Source organism: Oncorhynchus keta, chromosome 18 (genome assembly GCF_023373465.1).
Source record: "Oncorhynchus keta strain PuntledgeMale-10-30-2019 chromosome 18, Oket_V2, whole genome shotgun sequence".
Lineage (NCBI taxonomy): Eukaryota > Metazoa > Chordata > Actinopteri > Salmoniformes > Salmonidae > Oncorhynchus > Oncorhynchus keta.
In genome coordinates, this window is record NC_068438.1 from 31,869,619 (window position 1) to 31,881,862 (window position 12,244).

Here is a 12,244-nt window from a genome sequence, read left to right on the forward strand (position 1 = left end):
GTCTGTTCTAGCAGTTACTCCCTCCACTTTATAGTCTGTTCTAGCAGTTACTACCTCCACTCTATAGTCTGTACTAGCAGTGACTACCTCCACTCTATAGTCTGTTCTAGCAGTTACTACCTCCACTCCATAGTCTGTTCTAGCAGTTACTACCTCCACTCTATAGTCTGTTCTAGCAGTTACTACCTCCACTCTATAGTCTGTTCTAGCAGTTACTCCCTCCACTCTATAGTCTGTTCTAGCAGTTACTACCTCCACTCTATAGTCTGTTCTAGCAGTTACTACCTCCACTCCATAGTCTGTACTAGCAGTTACTACCTCCACTCCATAGTCTTTTCTAGCAGTTACTACCTCCACTCCATAGTCTGTTCTAACAGTTACTACCTCCACTCTATAGTCTGTTTGAGCAGTTGCTCCCTCCACTCCATAGTCTGTTCTAGCAGTTACTCCCTCCACTCCATAGTCTGTTCTAGCAGTTACTCCCTCCACTCCATAGTCTGTACTAGCAGTTACTACCTCCACTCTATAGTCTGTTCTGGCAGTTACTCCCTCCACTCCATAGTCTGTACTAGCAGTTACTACCTCCACTCCATAGTCTGTTCTAACAGTTACTACCTCCACTCCATAGTCTGTTCTAGCAGTTACTCCCTCCACTCCGTAGTCTGTTCCAGCAGTTACTCCCTCCACTCTATAGTCTGTTCCAGCAGTTACTACCTCCACTCTTTAGTCTGTTCTAGCAGTTACTACCTCCACTCTATAGTCTGTACTTGCAGTGACTACCTCCAATCTATAGTCTGTACTTGCAGTGACTACCTCCACTCTATAGTCTGTTCCAGCAGTGACTACCTCCATTCTTTAGTCTGTTCTAGCAGTGACTACCTCCATTCTTTAGTCTGTTCTAGCAGTGACTACCTCCACTCTAGTCTGTTCCAGCAGTGACTACCTCCAATCTATAGTCTGTACTTCCAGTGACTACCTCCACTCTATAGTCTGTTCCAGCAGTGACTACCTCCAATCTATAGTCTGTACTTGCAGTGACTACCTCCACTCTATAGTCTGTTCTAGCAGTTACTCCCTCCACTCCGTAGTCTGTTCCAGCAGTTACTACCTCCACTCTTTAGTATGTTCTAGCAGTTACTACCTCTACTCTTTAGTCTGTTCTAGCAGTGACTACCTCCACTCTTTAGTCTGTTCTAGCAGTTACTCCCTCCACTCTATAGTCTGTTCTAGCAGTTACTCACTCTACTCTATAGTCTGTAAGAGCAGTGACTACCTCCAATCTATAGTCTGTACTAGCAGTGACTACCTCCACTCTATAGTCTGTACTAGCAGTTACTACCTCCACTCTATAGTCTGTTCTGGCAGTTACTCCCTCCACTCCATAGTCTGTACTAGCAGTTACTCCCTCCACTCTATAGTCTGTTCTAGCAGTTACTCCCTCCACTCTATAGTCTGTTCTAGCAGTTACTCCCTCCACTCTATAGTCTGTACTAGCAGTTACTACCTCCACTCTATAGTCTGTTCTGGCAGTTACTCCCTCCACTCCATAGTCTGTACTAGCAGTTACTACCTCCACTCCATAGTCTGTTCTAACAGTTACTACCTCCACTCCATAGTCTGTTCTAGCAGTTACTCCCTCCACTCCTTAGTCTGTTCCAGCAGTTACTCCCTCCACTCTATAGTCTGTTCCAGCAGTTACTACCTCCACTCTTTAGTCTGTTCTAGCAGTTACTACCTCCACTCTATAGTCTGTACTTGCAGTGACTACCTCCAATCTATAGTCTGTACTTGCAGTGACTACCTCCACTCTACAGTCTGTTCTAGCAGTGACTACCTCCACTCTATAGTCTGTTCCAGCAGTGACTACCTCCATTCTTTAGTCTGTTCTAGCAGTGACTACCTCCATTCTTTAGTCTGTTCTAGCAGTGACTACCTCCACTCTAGTCTGTTCCAGCAGTGACTACCTCCAATCTATAGTCTGTACTTGCAGTGACTACCTCCACTCTATAGTCTGTTCCAGCAGTGACTACCTCCAATCTATAGTCTGTACTTGCAGTGACTACCTCCACTCTATAGTCTGTTCTAGCAGTTACTCCCTCCACTCCATAGTCTGTTCTAGCAGTTACTCCCTCCACTACATAGTCTGTTCTAGCAGTTACTCCCTCCACTCCATAGTCTGTACTAGCAGTTACTACCTCCACTCTATAGTCTGTTCTGGCAGTTACTCCCTCCACTCCATAGTCTGTACTAGCAGTTACTACCTCCACTCCATAGTCTGTTCTAACAGTTACTACCTCCACTCCATAGTCTGTTCTAGCAGTTACTCCCTCCACTCCGTAGTCTGTTCCAGCAGTTACTCCCTCCACTCTATAGTCTGTTCCAGCAGTTACTACCTCCACTCTTTAGTCTGTTCTAGCAGTTACTACCTCCACTCTATAGTCTGTACTTGCAGTGACTACCTCCAATCTATAGTCTGTACTTGCAGTGACTACATCCACTCTACAGTCTGTTCTAGCAGTGACTACCTCCACTCTATAGTCTGTTCCAGCAGTGACTACCTCCATTCTTTAGTCTGTTCTAGCAGTGACTACCTCCATTCTATAGTCTGTTCTAGCAGTTACTCCCTCCACTCCATAGTCTGTACTAGCAGTTACTACCTCCACTCCATAGTCTTTTCTAGCAGTTACTACCTCCACTCCATAGTCTGTTATAACAGTTACTACCTCCACTCTATAGTCTGTTCGAGCAGTTACTCCCTCCACTCCATAGTCTGTTCTAGCAGTTACTCCCTCCACTCCATAGTCTGTTCCAGCAGTGACTACCTCCATTCTTTAGTCTGTTCTAGCAGTGACTACCTCCATTCTTTAGTCTGTTCTAGCAGTGACTACCTCCACTCTATAGTTACTCCCTCCACTCTATAGTCTGTTCCAGCAGTTACTACCTCCACTCTATAGTCTGTTCCAGCAGTTACTACCTCCACTCTTTAGTCTGTTCTAGCAGTTACTCCTCCACTCTATAGTCTGTTCTAGCAGTTACTACCTCCACTCTATAGTCTGTTCTAGCAGTTACTACCTCCACTCTATAGTCTGTTCTAGCAGTTACTCCCTCCACTCTATAGTCTGTTCTAGCAGTGACTACCTCCACTCTTTAGTCTGTTCTAGCAGTTACTACCTCCACTCTATAGTCTGTTCTAGCAGTTACTCCCTCCACTCTATAGTCTGTTCTAGCAGTTACTGCCTCCACTCTATAGTCTGTTCTAGCAGTTACTCCCTCCACTCCATAGTCTGTACTAGCAGTTACTACCTCCACTCCATAGTCTTTTCTAGCAGTTACTACCTCCACTCCATAGTCTGTTCTAACAGTTACTACCTCCACTCTATAGTCTGTTCGAGCAGTTACTCCCTCCACTCTATAGTCTGTTCCAGCAGTGACTACCTCCACTCTATAGTCTGTTCCAGCAGTGACTACCTCCACTCTATAGTCTGTTCTAACAGTTACTACCTCCACTCTATAGTCTGTTCCAGCAGTGACTACCTCCACTCTATAGTCTGTTCCAGCAGTGACTACCTCCACTCTATAGTCTGTTCTGCAGTGACTACCTCCACTCTATAGTCTGTTCTACTACCTCCACTCCATAGTCTGTTCTAGCAGTTACTCCCTCCACTACATAGTCTGTTCTAGCAGTTACTCCCTCCACTCCATAGTCTGTACTAGCAGTTACTACCTCCACTCTATAGCAGTTACTCCCTCCACTCCATAGTCTGTACTAGCAGTTACTACCTCCACTCCATAGTCTGTTCTAACAGTTACTACCTCCACTACATAGTCTGTTCTAGCAGTTACTCCCTCCACTCCGTAGTCTGTTCCAGCAGTTACTCCCTCCACTCTATAGTCTGTTCCAGCAGTTACTACCTCCACTCTTTAGTCTGTTCTAGCAGTTACTACCTCCACTCTATAGTCTGTTCCAGCAGTGACTACCTCCAATCTATAGTCTGTACTTGCAGTGACTACCTCCACTCTATAGTCTGTTCTAGCAGTGACTACCTCCACTCTATAGTCTGTTCCAGCAGTGACTACCTCCATTCTATAGTCTGTTCTAGCAGTGACTACCTCCACTCTATAGTCTGTTCTAGCAGTTACTCCCTCCACTCCATAGTCTGTACTAGCAGTTACTACCTCCACTCCATAGTCTTTTCTAGCAGTTACTACCTCCACTCCATAGTCTGTTATAACAGTTACTACCTCCACTCTATAGTCTGTTCGAGCAGTTACTCCCTCCACTCCATAGTCTGTTCTAGCAGTTACTCCCTCCACTCCATAGTCTGTTCTAGCAGTTACTCCCTCGACTCAATAGTCTGTACTAGCAGTTACTACCTCCACTCCATAGTCTGTTCTAACAGTTACTACCTCCACTCCATAGTCTGTTCTAGCAGTTACTCCCTCCACTCCGTAGTCTGTTCCAGCAGTTACTCCCTCCACTCTATAGTCTGTTCCAGCAGTTACTACCTCCACTCTTTCGTCTGTTCTAGCAGTTACTCACTCCACTCTATAGTCTGTTCTAGCAGTTACTCACTCCACTCTATAGTCTGTTCTAGCAGTTACTACCTCCACTCTATAGTCTGTTCTAGCAGTTACTCCCTCCACTCTATAGTCTGTTCTAGCAGTGACTACCTCCACTCTTTAGTCTGTTCTAGCAGTTACTACCTCCACTCTATAGTCTGTTCTAGCAGTTACTCCCTCCACTCTATAGTCTGTTCTAGCAGTTACTGCCTCCACTCCATAGTCTGTTCTAGCAGTTACTCCCTCCACTCCATAGTCTGTTCTAGCAGTTACTACCTCCACTCCATAGTCTGTTCTAGCAGTTACTACCTCCACTCTATAGTCTGTTCTAGCAGTTACTACCTCCACTCCATAGTCTGTACTAGCAGTTACTACCTCCACTCCATAGTCTGTTCTAGCAGTTACTACCTCCACTCCATAGTCTGTTCTAGCAGTTACTCCCTCCACTCCATAGTCTGTTCAGCAGTTACTCCCTCCACTCTATAGTCTGTTCTAGCAGTTACTACCTCCACTCTATAGTCTGTTCTAGCAGTTACTACCTCCAGTCTCCAGCAGTTGACTACCTCCACTCTATAGTCTGTTCAGCAGTGACTACCTCCACTCTATAGTCTGTTCCAGCAGTGACTACCTCCACTCTATAGTCTGTTCCAGCAGTGACTACCTCCACTCTTTAGTCTGTTCTAGCAGTGACTACCTCCACTCTTTAGTCTGTTCAGCAGTGACTACCTCCACTCTATAGTCTGTTCCAGCAGTGACTACCTCCACTCTATAGTCTGTTCTAGCAGTGACTACCTCCACTCTATAGTCTGTTCCAGCAGTGACTACCTCCACTCTATAGTCTGTTCCAGCAGTGACTACCTCCACTCTATAGTCTGTTCCAGCAGTGACTACCTCCACTCTATAGTCTGTTCCAGCAGTGACTACCTCCACTCTATAGTCTGTTCTAGCAGTGACTACCTCCACTCTATAGTCTGTTCTAGCAGTGACTACCTCCACTCTATAGTCTGTTCCAGCAGTGACTACCTCCACTCTATAGTCTGTTCTAGCAGTGACTACCTCCACTCTATAGTCTGTTCTAGCAGTTACTCCCTCCACTCCATAGTCTGTACTAGCAGTTACTACCTCCACTCCATAGTCTGTTCTAGCAGTTACTACCTCCACTCCATAGTCTGTTATAGCAGTTACTACCTCCACTCTATAGTCTGTTCTAGCAGTTACTCCCTCCACTCCATAGTCTGTTCTAGCAGTTACTCCCTCCACTCCATAGTCTGTTCTAGCAGTTACTCCCTCCACTCTATAGTCTGTTCCAGCAGTACCTACTCTTTAGTCTGTTCTAGCAGTTACTACCTCCACTCCATAGTCTGTACTAGCAGTGACTACCTCCACTCTATAGTCTGTCCAGCAGTGACTACCTCCACTCTATAGTCTGTTCTAGCAGTGACTACCTCCACTCTATAGTCTGTTCCAGCAGTGACTACCTCCATTCTTTAGTCTGTTCTAGCAGTGACTACCTCCATTCTATAGTCTGTTCTAGCAGTGACTACCTCCACTCTATAGTCTGTTCCAGCAGTGACTACCTCCAATCTATAGTCTGTACTTGCAGTGACTACCTCCACTCTATAGTCTGTTCCAGCAGTGACTACCTCCACTCTATAGTCTGTTCTAGCAGTGACTACCTCCACTCTATAGTCTGTTCTAGCAGTTACTCCTCCACTCCATAGTCTGTTCTAGCAGTTACTCCCTCCACTCATAGTCTGTTCTAGCAGTTACTCCCTCCACTCCATAGTCTGTTCTAGCAGTTACTACCTCCACTCTATAGTCTGTTCTGGCAGTCATAGTCTTCTAGCAGTTACTACCTCCACTCCATAGTCTGTTCTAACAGTTACTACCTCCACTCCATAGTCTGTTCTAGCAGTTACTCCCTCCACTCTATAGTCTGTTCCAGCAGTTACTCCACTCTATAGTCTGTTCCACCTCTATAGTCTGTTCTAGCAGTTACTACCTCCACTCTATAGTCTGTACCAGCAGTGACTACCTCCACTCTATAGTCTGTTACTAGCAGTGACTACCTCCACTCCATAGTCTGTTCTAGCAGTGACTACCTCCACTCTATAGTCTGTTCAGCAGTGACTACCTCCACTCTTTAGTCTGTTCTAGCAGTGACTACCTCCACTCTATAGTCTGTTCTAGCAGTGACTACCTCCACTCCATAGTCTGTTCTAGCAGTTACTACCTCCACTCCATAGTCTCTAGCAGTTACTACCTCCACTCCATAGTCTGTTCTAGCAGTTACTACCTCCACTCTATAGTCTGTTCAGCAGTTACTCCCTCCACTCTATAGTCTGTTCTAGCAGTTACTACCTCCACTCCATAGTCTGTTCTAGCAGTTACTCCCTCCACTCAATAGTCTGTCTAGCAGTTACTACCTCCACTCTATAGTCTGTTCTAGCAGTTACTACCTCCACTCTATAGTCTGTTCCAGCAGTTACTACCTCCACTCTATAGTCTGTTCAGCAGTTACTACCTCCACTCTATAGTCTGTTCTAGCAGTTACTACCTCCACTCCTATAGTCTGTTCTAGCAGTTACTCCCTCCACTCTATAGTCTGTTCTAGCAGTTACTACCTCCACTCTATAGTCTGTTCTAGCAGTTACTACCTCCACTCTATAGTCTGTTCTAGCAGTGACTACCTCCACTCTATAGTCTGTTCTAGCAGTTACTACCTCCACTCTATAGTCTGTTCTAGCAGTTAGCCTCCACTCTATAGTCTGTTCTAGCAGTTACTCCCTCCACTCCATAGCCTGTTCTAGCAGTTACTACCTCCACTCATAGTCTTTTCTAGCAGTTACTACCTCCACTCCATAGTCTGTTCTAACAGTTACTACCTCCACTCTATAGTCTGTTCGAGCAGTTACTCCCTCCACTCCATAGTCTGTTCTAGCAGTTACTCCCTCCACTCCATAGTCTGTTCTAGCAGTTACTCCCTCCACTCCATAGTCTGTACTAGCAGTTACTACCTCCACTCTATAGTCTGTTCTGGCAGTTACTCCCTCCACTCCATAGTCTGTACTAGCAGTTACTACCTCCACTCCATAGTCTGTTCTAACAGTTACTACCTCCACTCCATAGTCTGTTCTAGCAGTTACTCCCTCCACTCCGTAGTCTGTTCCAGCAGTTACTCCCTGCACTCTTTAGTCTGTTCTAGCAGTTACTACCTCCACTCTATAGTCTGTTCCAGCAGTGACTACCTCCACTCTATAGTCTGTTCCAGCAGTGACTACCTCCACTCTATAGTCTGTTCCAGCAGTGACTACCTCCACTCTATAGTCTGTTCCAGCAGTGACTACCTCCACTCTATAGTCTGTTCCAGCAGTGACTACCTCCACTCTATAGTCTGTTCCAGCAGTGACTACCTCCACTCTATAGTCTGTTCCAGCAGTGACTACCTCCACTCTATAGTCTGTTCCAGCAGTGACTACCTCCACTCTATAGTCTGTTCCAGCAGTGACTACCTCCACTCTATAGTCTGTTCCAGCAGTGACTACCTCCACTCTATAGTCTGTTCCAGCAGTGACTACCTCCACTCTATAGTCTGTTCCAGCAGTGACTACCTCCACTCTATAGTCTGTTCCAGCAGTGACTACCTCCACTCTATAGTCTGTTCCAGCAGTGACTACCTCCACTCTATAGTCTGTTCCAGCAGTGACTACCTCCACTCTATAGTCTGTTCCAGCAGTGACTACCTCCACTCTATAGTCTGTTCCAGCAGTGACTACCTCCACTCTATAGTCTGTTCCAGCAGTGACTACCTCCACTCTATAGTCTGTTCCAGCAGTGACTACCTCCACTCTATAGTCTGTTCCAGCAGTGACTACCTCCACTCTATAGTCTGTTCCAGCAGTGACTACCTCCACTCTATAGTCTGTTCCAGCAGTGACTACCTCCACTCTATAGTCTGTTCCAGCAGTGACTACCTCCACTCTATAGTCTGTTCCAGCAGTGACTACCTCCACTCTATAGTCTGTTCCAGCAGTGACTACCTCCAATCTATAGTCTGTACTTGCAGTGACTACCTCCACTCTATAGTCTGTTCCAGCAGTGACTACCTCCACTCTATAGTCTGTTCCAGCAGTGACTACCTCCACTCTATAGTCTGTTCTAGCAGTTACTCCCTCCACTCCATAGTCTGTACTAGCAGTTACTACCTCCACTCTATAGTCTGTTCTGGCAGTTACTCCCTCCACTCCATAGTCTGTACTAGCAGTTACTACCTCCACTCCATAGTCTGTTCTAACAGTTACTACCTCCACTCCATAGTCTGTTCTAGCAGCAGTCTGTTCCAGCAGTTACTCCCTCCACTCTATAGTCTGTTCCAGCAGTTACTACCTCCACTCTATAGTCTGTTCTATAGTCTGTACTTGCAGTGACTACCTCCAATCTATAGTCTGTACTTGCAGTGACTACCTCCACTCTATAGTCTGTTCCAGCTGACTACCTCCATTCTTTAGTCTGTTCTAGCAGTGACTACCTCCATTCTTTAGTCTGTTCTAGTAGTGACTCTCCACTCTAGTCTGTTCCAGCAGTGACTACCTCCAATCTATAGTCTGTACTTCCAGTGACTACCTCCACTCTATAGTCTGTTCCAGCAGTGACTACTCTATAGTCCTCTCCACTCTATAGTCTGTCTAGCAGTTACTCCCTCCACTCCGTAGTCTGTTCCAGCAGTTACTACCTCCACTCTTTAGTCTGTTCTAGCAGTTACTACCTCCACTCTATAGTCTGTTCTAGCAGTGACTACCTCCACTCTTTAGTCTGTTCTAGCAGTTACTCCCTCCACTCTATAGTCTGTTCTAGCAGTTACTACTCCTCTATAGTCTGTAAGAGCAGTGAGTCTAGTCTGTACTAGCAGTGACTACCTCCACTCTATAGTCTGTTCTGCAGTTACTCCCTCCACTCCATAGTCTGTTCTAGCAGTTACTACCTCCACTCTATAGTCTAATCTAGCAGTGACTCCTCCACTCTATAGTCTGTTCTAGCAGTTACTCCCTCCACTCTATAGTCTGTTCTAGCAGTTACTCCCTCCACTCTATAGTCTGTACTAGCAGTGACTACCTCCACTCTATAGTCTGTTCTGGCAGTTACTCCCTCCACTCCATAGTCTGTACTAGCAGTTACTACCTCCACTCCATAGTCTGTTCTAACAGTTACTACCTCCACTCCATAGTCTGTTCTAGCAGCAGTTACTCCCTCCACTCTATAGTCTGTTCCAGCAGTTACTACCTCCACTCTTTAGTCTGTTCTAGCAGTTACTACCTCCACTCTATAGTCTGTTCTAGCAGTGACTACCTCCACTCTATAGTCTGTACTTGCAGTGACAGTTGCAGTGACTACCTCCACTCCATAGTCTGTTCTAGCAGTTACTCCCTCCACTCCATAGTCTGTTCCAGCAGTGACTACCTCCATTCTTTAGTCTGTTCTAGCAGTGACTACCTCCATTCTTTAGTCTGTTCTAGCAGTGACTACCTCCACTCTAGTTTGTTCCAGCAGTGACTACCTCCAATCTATAGTCTGTACTTGCAGTGACTACCTCCACTCTATAGTCTGTTCCAGCAGTGACTACCTCCACTCTATAGTCTGTATTTGCAGTGACTACCTCCACTCTATAGTCTGTTCTAGCAGTTACTCCCTCCACTCCATAGTCTGTTCTAGCAGTTACTCCCTCCACTACATAGTCTGTTCTAGCAGTTACTCCCTCCACTCCATAGTCTGTACTAGCAGTTACTACCTCCACTCTATAGTCTGTTCTGGCAGTTACTCCCTCCACTCCATAGTCTGTACTAGCAGTTACTACCTCCACTCCATAGTCTGTTCTAACAGTTACTACCTCCACTCCATAGTCTGTTCCAGCAGTGACTACCTCCACTCTATAGTCTGTTCCAGCAGTGACTACCTCCACTCTATAGTCTGTTCCAGCAGTGACTACCTCCACTCTATAGTCTGTTCCAGCAGTGACTACCTCCACTCTATAGTCTGTACTTGCAGTGACTACCTCCAATCTATAGTCTGTATAGTCTGTTCTAGCAGTGACTACCTCCACTCTATAGTCTGTTCCAGCAGTGACTACATTCTTTCCAGTGACTCTCCATTCTTTAGTCTGTTCTAGCAGTGACTACCTCCACTCTATAGTCTGTTCCAGCAGTGACTACCTCAATCTATAGTCTGTACTTGCAGTGACTACCTCCACTCTAGTCTGTTCTAGTCTGTTCCATAGTCTGTACTAGCAGTTACTACCTCCACTCCATAGTCTTTTCTAGCAGTTACTACCTCCACTCCATAGTCTGTTATAGCAGTTACTACCTCCACTCTATAGTCTGTTCGAGCAGTTACTACCTCCACTCATAGTCTGTTCTAGCAGTTACTCCCTCCACTCTCATAGTCTGTTCTAGCAGTTACTCCTCGACTCAATAGTCTGTACTAGCAGTTACTACCTCTCCATAGTCTGTTCTAGCAGTTACTACCTCCACTCCATAGTCTGTTCTAGCAGTTACTCCCTCCACTCCGTAGTCTGTTCCAGCAGTTACTCCCTCCACTCTATAGTCTGTTCCAGCAGTTACTACCTCCACTCTTTAGTCTGTTCTAGCAGTTACTCACTCCACTCTATAGTCTGTTCTAGCAGTTACTCCTCCACTCTATAGTCTGTTCTAGCAGTTACTACCTCCACTCTATAGTCTGTTCTAGCAGTTACTCCCTCCACTCTATAGTCTGTTCTAGCAGTGACTACCTCCACTCTTTAGTCTGTTCTAGCAGTTACTACCTCCACTCTATAGTCTGTTCTAGCAGTTACTACCTCCACTCTATAGTCTGTTCTAGCAGTTACTGCCTCCACTCTATAGTCTGTTCTAGCAGTTACTCCCTCCACTCCATAGCCTGTACTAGCAGTTACTACCTCCACTCCATAGTCTTTCTAGCAGTTACTACCTCCACTCCATAGTCTGTTCTAACAGTTACTACCTCCACTCTATAGTCTGTTCGAGCAGTTACTCCCTCCACTCCATAGTCTGTTCTAGCAGTTACTCCCTCCACTCCATAGTCTGTTCTAGCAGTTACTCCCTCCACTCCATAGTCTGTACTAGCAGTTACTACCTCCACTCTATAGTCTGTTCTGGCAGTTACTCCCTCCACTCCATAGTCTGTACTAGCAGTTACTACCTCCACTCCATAGTCTGTTCTAACAGTTACTACCTCCACTCCATAGTCTGTTCTAGCAGTTACTCCCTCCACTCCGTAGTCTGTTCCAGCAGTTACTCCCTCCACTCTATAGTCTGTTCCAGCAGTTACTACCTCCACTCTTTAGTCTGTTCTAGCAGTTACTACCTCCACTCTATAGTCTGTTCCAGCAGTGACTACCTCCACTCTATAGTCTGTTCCAGCAGTGACTACCTCCACTCTATAGTCTGTTCCAGCAGTGACTACCTCCACTCTATAGTCTGTTCCAGCAGTGACTACCTCCATTCTTTAGTCTGTTCTAGCAGTGACTACCTCCATTCTTTAGTCTGTTCTAGCAGTGACTACCTCCACTCTATAGTCTGTTCCAGCAGTGACTACCTCCAATCTATAGTCTGTACTTGCAGTGACTACCTCCACTCTATAGTCTGTTCTAGCAGTTACTCCCTCCACTCTATAG